This window comes from Callorhinus ursinus, unplaced genomic scaffold (assembly GCF_003265705.2).
Source record: "Callorhinus ursinus isolate GAN/ISIS: 27379988/994484 unplaced genomic scaffold, GSC_fseal_2.0 scaffold5, whole genome shotgun sequence".
NCBI classification, from domain to species: Eukaryota; Metazoa; Chordata; class Mammalia; order Carnivora; family Otariidae; genus Callorhinus; species Callorhinus ursinus.
In genome coordinates, this window is record NW_027397067.1 from 34,590,032 (window position 1) to 34,602,210 (window position 12,179).

General features: G+C 37.6%; 1 pseudogene; it reads right to left on the bottom strand.

The window, feature by feature from the left end:
* Positions 1 to 664: 664 nt before the first annotated feature.
* Positions 665 to 12,179, bottom strand: part of LOC112822959 (small ribosomal subunit protein uS2-like) — a 31,946-nt pseudogene continuing 20,431 nt past the window's right edge.

Here is a 12,179-nt window from a genome sequence, read left to right on the forward strand (position 1 = left end):
CTTCTGGCTTCAGTTTCTCTGGTGAAAGAAAAGCTTGCCTATCAATGGTAGGCAGTTAAGAGATTTCACATATAAAAACATTGCCTAGAATATTTTTGAATTTTCAATCGCAGGCAAAGCATCAGCTCCATCATAATATATATTTCCCATAAAACATTTTTAAAAGAAATTCGGTAAGGATTTTCTTATTGCTCAGAATTTACCTTTTTCAGTAAATTCTTCTTTTTCTTTAAAGTTTTTCTTTAAATTTCAGTTAGCGTACAGTATAATATTAGCTTCAGGTGTACAGTAACTTCTTTAAAGGCACAAAATTGTGATCAATCATGAATTTTCTTTTTGAAATATAATCTAGCAAATAGAATCTGAGGCACAATAAAAATGCCAATATATCCACCCAGTTCTATCACTACATAAATTCTAATGCTACATAATTTGTCTCACCTGTTTCTCAAAGTCTTCAGCTTCAGCAATGTTTTCTATGTATCTCCCATCACTGGTGACAAAGGAATGGATGTTAGTTTGTGGCTTATTGCTTCATGAATTATTCCAGTCTTATTCACTCTGGAAGGAAAAACAGTTTTCCAAGTGGTCCTTTTTTTTTTCAGAAATTTTTTATTTTCCATCAACCTTATTTCCATTTTGTTTGCCTTTGTGAAAGAGCAGCTTAAGACCACTTAGTGGTCGTTCCTACCCTTTCAGTGGACTGAGCAGTGGGAGCTGCGGACCAGTCTTCATTGATCGGCTGGGCGCTCCAGTCTTCGGTAGAGAACTGCTGAATCAGCACAGAGAGCAGGTGCCTGCACACCTTCACACCAGTCTGTGACTTCAGGCTGAGTAGAGGTGAACTCAGTAGCTGGAGCAGTCCATTCACCCTGAAATCCCTCCTGGGTCACAGCAGCAGCCTGCCCTTCTTTTTCAATCTCTTCAGGATCTCTGTAGAAGTAGAGATCAGGCATGACCTCCCATGGGTGTTCATGGGAAACGGTGCCACACATGCACAAAACTTCCCTGGGCTAGCATCCCCTGCATCAGACCCACTGAGTGAGCTCCTTTGTTGTTGCAAGGGATGGCAATGTCCATATAGCGCAGAGGAGACTCTGTGTTACACAGAGCGATGGTAGGCAGGTTAACATAAGATGCCTTGGTGAGAGGCTGATGGGCAGCCCTGGGATCAGTAACCACCAGAAGTCTCAGCTCCCAGAGGCTGCCTGGATCTAGTTAGTGACGTCTACAGGAACGAAGCAGCCAGCAATAGAAGTGGTTCTAGTAGCATCAGCACACTTCAGCTCAGCTCACTGGCCAGTATCCCTGGATGATATGACATTGACAAGAGCCAGGTTTTCAATGGCAACAATGGTACAAGCTGCCAACAGAAGCTTCTCCCAGGTTCTCTGCAGATTTATGATACAGATGCCATCACATTTCCTTGTGTAGATGTACTGTTCCATTTGAAAGTCAAGGTTGGTACTAGCTGAGTGGGTTCCTGCGGCCAGGAATTTGAGGATATCTTCCTCCTTCATTTGCAGGACATCAAGGGCTCCGGATATTGTGAGAGATTCCCTTTAATTTAAGACAATACCCTATGGACCCCTCCCTGTGTGGTGTGGAAAGCCCAAGTGGTCTTTTTTTAATAAGTAAACTTCTAAATATTTATTTTTGAGTTTAGTAAAGTTTCACTAAATGTCAGGTTGAGTAACTCTTGACTTTGAAAACCTACGAAAAAATTGCAAAAGATTGTCCTTATGTTTTGGATGCTTAGTTTTTTAATGTCTTGCTAATTACGAGCTATCTCAAGGCACAGTGTATGACATGAGGTTCTTCATTAACAATAATAACATAAAAAACCCACACTTCAAATAGTTTCATCGTAACTTTGAATCTGAGGGGAGGTGACTTTTTGTAATATCTGAATAAATCTTATCCAATACTGTAATTGCCAAAAAGCATGTTCACAAAGAAAAGTGTCGCAGCTAAGATTTTCTTTTTAGCCCAATTGTGCTTGTATTATTAATTTTATCTGCTGTTCTTTGGAGGACTGTTTAAGTCATTTGTCCATTTCATGAAGGTTAGTATAGGTAGAACTTAAAACAGCCAGATAACCTGCAACACCTCACGATGAAGAAATGGGAAGAGCTGCCCCTTTGTTCTGGGAAATGCAACTCCCACTCCTTTGCTTCCGTGTGATAACCAGGTTAAATCCTAACACCGGACATTCACGGACTATAGACTCTGATGGCCCCTTGGCAATCTTTTTTATTAAATGTTAGTAAGGATTACTTTCCTTTAAAATTATTTTTAAATAGGTAGAAGTTTTAATATTTTCTTCCCAAAGTACAATGGATGGCCTGGTGTTCCCCTGAAATACACACATCTCACTTTGGAGTAACTGTTCGAATGTTCGGTTGCGTGAGAAAACATGCTAACGCTTTGGAAGATTTCCATCCGCTGAAGTCCTGAGACTCTTATTATCTTGAGCACCAGAATGTATCGTTTATTGTTTGAGTAACAATAAACGACAAAATATATTTGTCTTGTCTCCTCAGCTAAATTATAAGTAACCGGAAGTCATGGTATACTCTTTTCTTTATTCTTCACATTACCCAGCACAGTCCTTTGTCTAGAAGATATACAATATGTATGTTTTCTTGTGCTAAGTGTTTAGCTTCTCATATGCTATTATCTTGTTTGCCTGAATTACAATTTCTGTAAGGGCAGGAAACTTTTTATTCTTTATTGAATTCCCACTTCTGCCACATAACTTACACGAACTTCCAATGGATATTTGTTGACTAAAACCAGATAACCAAATAGATTTGACTAATAACTGTTTTAAGTTCTACCTATACTAACCTTCATGAAATGGACAAATGACTTAAACAGTCCTCCAAAGAACAGCAGAAATTAAACCAATAAACTACGGCTCAGGGTTCTAATAAAATTCATTTATTTTTTCAGTCATTCATTCCATCAAGTAATGTTTATAGTGTATTTTCTGTGTACCACACATTAATTATAATGGTGGCATAGCAAAACAGAAAGTAGAGAACACAAACTAAAATATGATAAAGTAAAAATGCTATATAATCATCATATAATAATTCATATTGAATAGAGGCCAAAAGAAGCTGTTACACACTCTCATAAAACTATTCAATTTTATATGTAACATCCAATGTGCTGGTAAATTATTAATTCAATATTGGTCTGTTTTCCTCACTGGAAAATAAGTCCCACTGACGGTCAGACCAGGTCTGATTTGTTACTACTCCACCCTGGGGTGGAGCACAATGTTGGCACATAATCAAGTATTCAGTAAGTGTATCTTGGATGAATACATAGATGAATGTATGGGGAGAAAAACAATACTGACAGCATATATTTTAAAATCCAAAAATAGGGAGAATTATAAAACAGAAGATTAAGCTTTTATTGAAGACAATTTGAGAAAGACAAATTATTCAAGAAAATTACTCTATGAATAAATTTAAAAAGAGTAATTTAAAAGATAAGTTTCTATTGGATTTTGGCAAAGGCCGACAGGTTCAAGAATTCAATAATTTGCTTAACAAACATGTACTGAATTCATATGAAATTTCAGGCACTGTACTGGGAGCTGAGATGCAGAAGAGTAAGATAAACTTGTTCTCGGTCCACATGGAATTTACAGCTATGCAGAAGGTACTAAAAGGCACAAAGATTATTTTTCCAATATGCAAAAGAAAACAAAAATCTCTATTAACAAAAATAATTGCACATTTGATAACACTAGCAAATACCTAACAAGTCTTTGATTATATTTTGGCATACATATATATATTTTGGTTACATGTGTGTAACTTCGGGTCCCACATTATGTTCTGTGGTTTCCTGTATAACTAATGCTCTTCCACACTCCAGATCATTGTTCATGCTTTGCTCCTTGCTGGAATCCTTTCCCACTTAAGGTCTTCTTTTACTTCTCCAAATCTACTTATCCTTTAAACTTTTTGGACAAACACAACCCTACCCACCCTCTGATACCCCTCAACCACCTTTGTGTGACCCATCATTGTACTTACAATAGAATTTATTTGTCTGTCATGATTTATTTGTCTGCCTCCTTTCTGAACTCTAAGTGCCTCTAGGGCAGAGGCTAACTTTCACTGAGTCTGTATTTATAATGTCTAGTACAGAATAGATGATCAATAAATATTTGTTAACTGGAGCTGAAACTCCTATTTTCTACTTAGAAACCTGTATCTATCTAATTTAAGAGTAAAACTTCACCTGACAGCCAAGATTTCTTTAAAAAAAGCATTCTATAATCTACTAGTCATCAGGAAAAATCATAGCTACAAGCATTCACAAACCTGATTATATTCTCATTTCTTCTCACCAACAACTTAAATCCACATGAGAATTTGAGGCAGAGAATGTAATGTATCTTTACCATCCTGATCACATAAAATCCATTTATCTTCTTAACACTTCAAGTACCAAAAGACTGCATAATAAGCAAAGTCACATTTCTTTTTTGGCAAGTCTCGTGTCTAAAATGCTGCTAAAGTGCTACAGGGGAACATTCTCTGTACCATTACCACTCCTGGGATAGTAAATGAATTTTTCCAGAGACAGAAGAATACAAAAAGAGTTATGAATATATGAAAATATCTACCATCTATGAATATTATCTCTGACTTGGTACCTCAGAAACATAGTGATGTCTCCTCATTGATTAATTATTACGTTGGTATCTCTGTATTATCTGTTGCCACAATAATGTTTCATAACAAACCACCCAAACCCAGTATCTTAAAATAATAAACATTTATTTAGTTCACTACAGGTTGTCGATATTGAATAGCTTTAGCCGGGAGCTTCTTCTGATCTCATCTGGATTTCCTCACCTATCTGAGGGCTGGCTGGCAATTGGCTGAACCAGGATGGCCTAAGTTCAGATGTCTGAAACAACTTAGCCCTGTTCCACATGTCTGCCATATCCTTCCTGCAGACCAGCTGGACATGTTCTCGTAGCATGGCAGAGGGGAAGAGTGAGCAGGCCCAAACGTGCAAGAAGGCAACAAAAGAGCACATGCACCTTTCTATAAAGCCTCTGTTTGTGTCATGTTGGTTAACATACTATTGACCAAAACAAGTCACATGCCCAAGCACAGAGTCAGGGTGAGATGGAACTTTAAAGTTATAGGAAAAACATTGTGGATTCAAAGAAGTCATTAAGTGGGGTCAGTAATATAACCAATCTATGGGCACCTGGATTCCTGAACCTACCATGATACTAAATTTTAAAAACCTGTGCAAGAAAAATTGCATGACGTTTCCATATAATGAATTCTGGACACTTCAGAAAGTAGAGTTATCTAAGAAATATACTGCAGTGTTTTATTTTTTTAAAAAGGTTTTATTTATTTATTTGACAGAGAGAGAGAGAGAGAGCGTGGGTGCACGAACCCGGGGTTTGGGGGGAGGCAGAGGGAGAAGCAGACTCCCTGCTGAGCAGGGAGCCTGATGTGGGGCTCCATCCCAGGAACTGAGACCATAACCCAAGCCAAAGGCAGCTGCTTAACCGACTGAGCCACCCAGGCATCCCAACTACAGTGTTCTAAAGTTTTGAATTTTATTTGGAATTTGGCATTCAGTTTCGCAAAGCTATATATTTTTAAAAATATATTCTCCATCTCACATACTCTCATCAAATATAAGGATAAAGGAAAACTATGCAATAATAGCAATTATAAACTACAAGTGATTTTGTGAAATTCAGCAAAGTAAAACTGTTAAGGCAGATAATACAGAAGGTCCACTAAAGAAGGAAATAGGATGTAACAGAAAAATATGTAACCTACAAAGATAGCATGCAAGTGCACGTAAGCACATGCACATACACACATGAAATATTACAGCCAAAGCTTCCGAATGAATACTGAAAAAATTTCCTTAAACTAGAAAATTGGACCTAGAAATACTTTAAGAAAATAATAGCATTAGTTAGGTTTTTCTGCCAGCAAAAAAGCCATATGCAGGTAAATTCAGTTGATATACGGGGACATATGCAAAAACAGTCTCTCACCAGTCATATGGTCAGGCCTCCTGAAAAACTGGAATGCCATTTAGGATACATAGGTGCTTGGTGTCTCTGTAACTACAGTGATCCAGCAGGGGGTCCTGTTCACCCTGTTGTCCCTCAGCAGCAAGTACCTGCTGCTTTCTACTCTAGGTTCTCTCCCATATGGCTAAACTTATCTCTGCTTCTGCAATGACTGTTTCTACCTCACTGTCACTTCCCTCTACCTGTTGTTGTTGTTGTGTTTTTTTAAAAGATTTTATTTATTTCGAAAGAGAGAGAGAGCACAAGCAGGGGGAGCAGCAGAGGGAGAGCAAGAAGCAGGCTCACCGAGCAGGGAGCCTGATGTGGGTCTCAAACCCAGGACACTGGGATCATGACCTGAGCCGAAGGCAGATGCTCAATGACTGAGCCATTCAGGAGCCCTCCTCTACCTGTTTTTACTTTTACCTCTTGACTTCTGATTACTGTGTCTTTCTATAAAGACTCTCTCTTTTCATGTCATCCTGTTACCTGTATCTCTCTCAGAATGTCTAATTCTGCCATCACTTTTCAGAAGGGTGTTGGCAAAGCCTTTATTCCAGGTCATGTCCTAAGCTACAGGCTAATTTTTAAATGAGTATCTTTGGCTCCAGAACCCATCATTGTTCTGCTCAGCTATTGTCCGGTGTTAGTATTATTGGGCAAAAATGAATCCCTCATTTGAGGCTATAAGTATTCCATGCACTCTGCAGCCTCTCAGAAGAGGGTAGCCTAAATGCCAAGTGTTTTCAATAGACTGTTTAATATAAAAACATAACAAACAAGAAAAGATGAATATAGGCATGCAAAGATATATCACTACAGGGAAACCTATTAATACAATTCTAGTGCGTATTTTATTTTCAACAGTAAGCAATTCTCTAATTCTCAGGGGACAATAACTGGGTATCTGACAATTTAACTCAATTCTGAAATTATCCACCTGGAGATAGCATCAGATCCCATTAGTTTATGAGGTGAGTCCTATAAGACTTCCCCCTTCTCCTCTATAGGTGCCAGTCGCAGGTCTGGTTGTCAAGTTGTCACCCATTTTTCTAACCTTCTGGCTAGAGATTGGAGGTTCCCATGATTCCCTCTTTGGGTTGGATTAATATGCTAGACTGGCTCACAGAGCTTTGAAAACCACTTTACCAGTTTATTATAAAACAGTATAACTCAGGAATTGCCAGATGGAAGAGATGCATAGGGTGAGGTATATGGAAAGGGGCGTGGAGTTTCCATGCCCTCTTCAGGTGTGCCACTCTCCCCAAATCTTCATGTGTTCACCAACCCAGAAGCTCTCCAATCCCTGCTCTTTGGGTTTTTATGGAGGCTTCATTATATAGACAGGATTAATTAAATCATTGGTCATTGGCAATTGATTCAACCTTTAGCCCCTCTGTCCTTCTCAGAGATCAAGAGAATGCTTTGTTGTTGCTGTGGCTGTTGTTGTTTTCAAATTAATCTATAGGTTTAGTGCAATCCCAATGGCAAACCTGATGAGTTTTTTTTTAATTGGACAAAAGAACGAAGATAACTGATAACAATCATGCGAGGGAAAAAAACTAGATATTTTGAAAAGGAAGAGTAATGAAGAACTTTTCCTTTAAAGGTAGCCTATTGGGCGCCTGGGTGGCTCAGTTGGTTAAGCCACTGCCTTCGGCTCAGGTCATGATCCTGGAGTCCTGGGACTGAGTCCCGCATCGGGCTCCCTGCTCGGCAGGGAGTCTGCTTCTCCCTCTGACCCTCTCCCCTCTCATGTGCTCTCTCTCTCTCTCATTCTTTCTCTCAAATAAATAAATAAAATCTTTAAAAAAAATAATAAAGGTAGCCTATTTCCCGCTCAGCAGGAAGACTGCGTCTCCCTCTCCCACTCCCCCTGCTTGTGTTCCCCCCCACCTCTCTGTGTCAAATAAATAAATAAATAAAATCTTATAAAGGTAGCCTATACATACCCTTATGGTTATACTCTGTGATCTGTGTCAGCCCTCTGTTAATGACTGCTTAGTTCAATTGGTTCACACTTATGCTTTACCAGTTGTTAAGCGTTTGGTATATTAACCCTGCTTATAGATATTAAACTATATACTATAGCTATAGTAATTAAAAATGTGATACTAATGGTTGCAAAGATAGAAAGACAGATAAAAGGAAGAGAATAGATGGCCTAGAAATAGATTATTGTTTAATGGAATGAAAAAAAAACAATTTTAACATCTCGTACTAGAATTTCTCTTGGGAAAGAAATCCCTTTGTTGGGAAAGACATCCCTTTGTTTAGAAAGATATCTTAATATATTGCACAAGGGTAAAAGGTGAGAGCCTAGGGGCATAGGCTGGAAGAAGATAATGCAACTAGAAGACAAACTACTCTGCCCCAAAAATTAAAAATTAAAAATTTATATGAAAAGATAGTAAACAGAGGAAAAATCACACACTTGTGGAGAGAGGTGGCCAGTGAGAAATTCCTGGCTGTAGATAGGCTAAAGGCTTTTTGACAACAGGGAGTTTTCAAGATCAATTTTATTTATTTAATTTTTCTTTCTTAAGTTTTTATTTAAATTCCAGTTAATTAACATATAGTGTAATACTAGTGTCAGTAGTAGAATTTTGTGATTCTTAAGATCAATTTTAAATTGTTTGCACTGCTGCATGAAAATCCCCTTGTCTCCTTCTAACTGTCAATGAAGAATGCTACACACAGAGAATAACTTTCATGAGTGAGGTTTTCTTTTTTGAGGGGGTGGGGGTAGTGAGAAGGAATCCAAGAGAAAGAGTCTTGAAATTCATGTCTAGTGTGAAGCAGAGAAGAGGCCAGCCATGTGGGATGAGATGTATATAAAAGCAGAAGTTAATTAGAAACTGATTCACAAAGCCGGAAGAGACCATGTAAATATATTCTCTTGGAGATTCAGAGAATTTATAAGAGAGAGATTGGACTTCTCATAGAATGTTGACTAAGGGGGTGGAGCCAATTTTATTTAAATATCAAAGGGTACGCCAACCTTAACTGACAACTGGGTTAACTAGTACATGTAGTAATTCAGCCTGTGATAATAATAATAATTTTTTAAAGGTGGCATTATGAATCAGTGGGAAAAGAAAGCATAAATGAAGGAAAGAACCCACCTTTTATTATAGGTTTAGCTAGGGAGGGATAAAGTCCTACCTTAGAGTTTAATCAGATAATAATTTGTATAGTCAAGGGATCATCATTAAGAGTTACACGGCTTAGGACCTACTCTGCTAAGCTCTGTCTTAGGCACTGGGGATACAGTAGTGAACACAGACAAAACATCTGCTCTTAGAAACTTTTCATTCTAGAGGATGGAGACAGACATTTTTAAAGTGTATAGCATACACCTTTGTGATGCACTTTGGTATGCTGAAAAATATACTTTGTTTTTTTTGTTGTTGTTGTTTGTTTGTTTCTTAAAGAGAGAGAGAGAGCATGAGCAGGGGGAAAGGCAGAGGGAGAGGGAGAGGCAGGCTCCCCACCGAGCAGGGAGCCCGACGCGGGGCTCGATCCCAGGACCCCAGGATCATGACCTGAGCCGAAGGCAGACGCTTAATGACTGAGCCACCCAGGTGCCCCTGAAAAATATACTTTGAATGAAGAGAAAATGAATGAAAAGAATTTACATGACTAGCAAAATGACATGAAAAACTACCTCAAAATAGCAAGGGAGATGGCCTTGATATTATGGAGTAATTAATTTGTATGTTTTTTTTTAAAGGTTTTATTTATTATTTGTCAGAGAGAGAGAGCACAAGCAGGGGGAGCAGTAGGCAGAGGGAGAAGCAGGCTCCCTGCTAAGCAAGGAGCCTAATGCAAGATTTGATCCCAGGACCCTGGGATCATGACCTGAGCCGAAGGCAGACACATAACCGACTGAACCAACTAGGCATCCTTAATTTGTGTTTTAGAACAAGGGTCAGCAAACTTATCCTGCAAAGGGGTAATTAATAAATATTTTAGGCATTGTATACCATACAGTCTATGTTGCAACTACTCAACTCTGCTATTTAGCTCAAAAGTAGCCACAGACAATACAAAAGAGAATGAGCATATGCTTGTCTTGATACAGAACTTTACTTACAAAAATGAGTGTCAGTTTGCAGGCCACAGTTACCAACCCCTCCTCTAGAATTAGGCTGCCTGTACTCAAGTTTGACTTCGTCTGTTTCTGGATGAAAGACTTGTAAAAATTACCCAAATTCTCTAAGGTTCATACTTTATAAGAGGAAAATGAGATAATGCATATAAAGTGTTTTTTTTTTAACAATTCCTGGCTCATATTAAATTCTCAAAAAGTGTTAGTCACTATTACTAAATTAATGTTTTAGTTATGTATTTATAGCCTCTGAAAATAAATTTTGTCTTTGATGAGTGCATGTGTGCATACTTGTGTTTGTATGTATATGCATGCATACATGGATATGTATGTTTGTGTGAGACTTACCTAATACCCATGTTCTGGATTATAAAAAGATTTAAGAGTGTGTAAATCACACTGGTGAAATATCCACCAAAAGTGAAGGTACTGGAGTTTTTATGGCCACAGTAGACTGAGTACCAAGCTCACCCTACCTTCTAAGACAATTCCACTACACTTGGAGGACCAAAAACTAACATGGATGGAACTTCTGGGGCCCCAGAACATTACTCTAGACTGAACAACTTATGCTTGGGAATTGTACTGCTTCAGGAGTAGTACTAGGGAAAAACTGAATGGATATTAAGATGAAGTTGAAGAGACAGAAAATATAGTTGGGGAAGATGACTGAACTTTGTGGAGTGGAGCACTGGAGAGGAGAAAGCAACATGAAGAAAAGATATTGAATCCTGCATGGTGACTTGAGACTGCTATTGAATACAACTGACACATGCATAAGGTGAAACTCTTCATGGCTGGACAAAAAATGGACCAGGGAGCTATAAAGTGACTAATTCTCAAAGTTCACAAACAGCTTGGAGATGTTTGAGTCTGGCCAGCCAGATTATATGAGCCTTATTGACTACCCAGAGTACAGTCTACTGTAAATCAGCTCACCAAAAAAGGCTTAAAAACAAGGCTCAAAAGAATCGAGTTGATTATGAAGTAACTTAGCTAATATGACAGTTTTGAAATTTAGCATTCTTAAAAAAAATTTAGGACTCAACGAGAACACACTGACAATGTCCAGCAGGCAGTAAAAAATTACCTGACATGCAAAGAAGCACAAACATGTTTCTCACACCAGAAGAATAATCTGCCAATAGAAAAAAACCTGTGAAATAATATAAATGATGGAATTAGCAGACAAGAATGATAAGAGAGTTATTATAAACATGTTTAAGAATTTAAGGAAAAATAAATATAATGAAGACAGAGAAGATATTTTTTTAAAATACCAAATGTACTTTCTGGGTTAAAAAGCATAATATCTGAAATAGGAAATGTACTAGATGGTCTTAACAGTAGATTAGGTACTACAAAAGAAAAGTAAAATTCAAGACAGAGCAATAGAAACCATCCAAACCAAAGTGCAAACAGAAAAAAAGTCTCTAAAAACAAACAAATTAAAATATCAACAACAAAAACAGATCCTCAGTGACTTATGGGGGGGAAAAAACTAAACAGTAATGATGTAATATATGTTATATATGTTTAATTAAAGATGTGTAATTCGAGTCCCAGAAGGAAGAGAGATCAATAGGAGGTAGGAAAACAGCATTTGAAAAAATAACAGCCTGAACGTTTCTAAATATAATAAAACATATAAACCCACAAATCCAATAAGCTCAATGAATCTCATGGAGGACAAATCACATAAAGATACATACTAACCAAATTGCTCAAAACCATTGATAAAAAAACATTTTAAAGGAAACAATAACAAAAAGGAGCAAAGAACCTCCAACAACAACAAAAAGATGTATTACTACAGAGAAGCAAACATTTTAAATTATTTCAGACTTTTCATCAGAAACTGCAGGCCAGAGGACAAAGTACAACATCTTTAAAGAACTGAAGGGAAAAAAATAATTGAAGAAGAATTCTTTACTTAGCAAAAAAAAATTCCTTAAAAAATGAAAGTGAGATAAAACTTTTTTG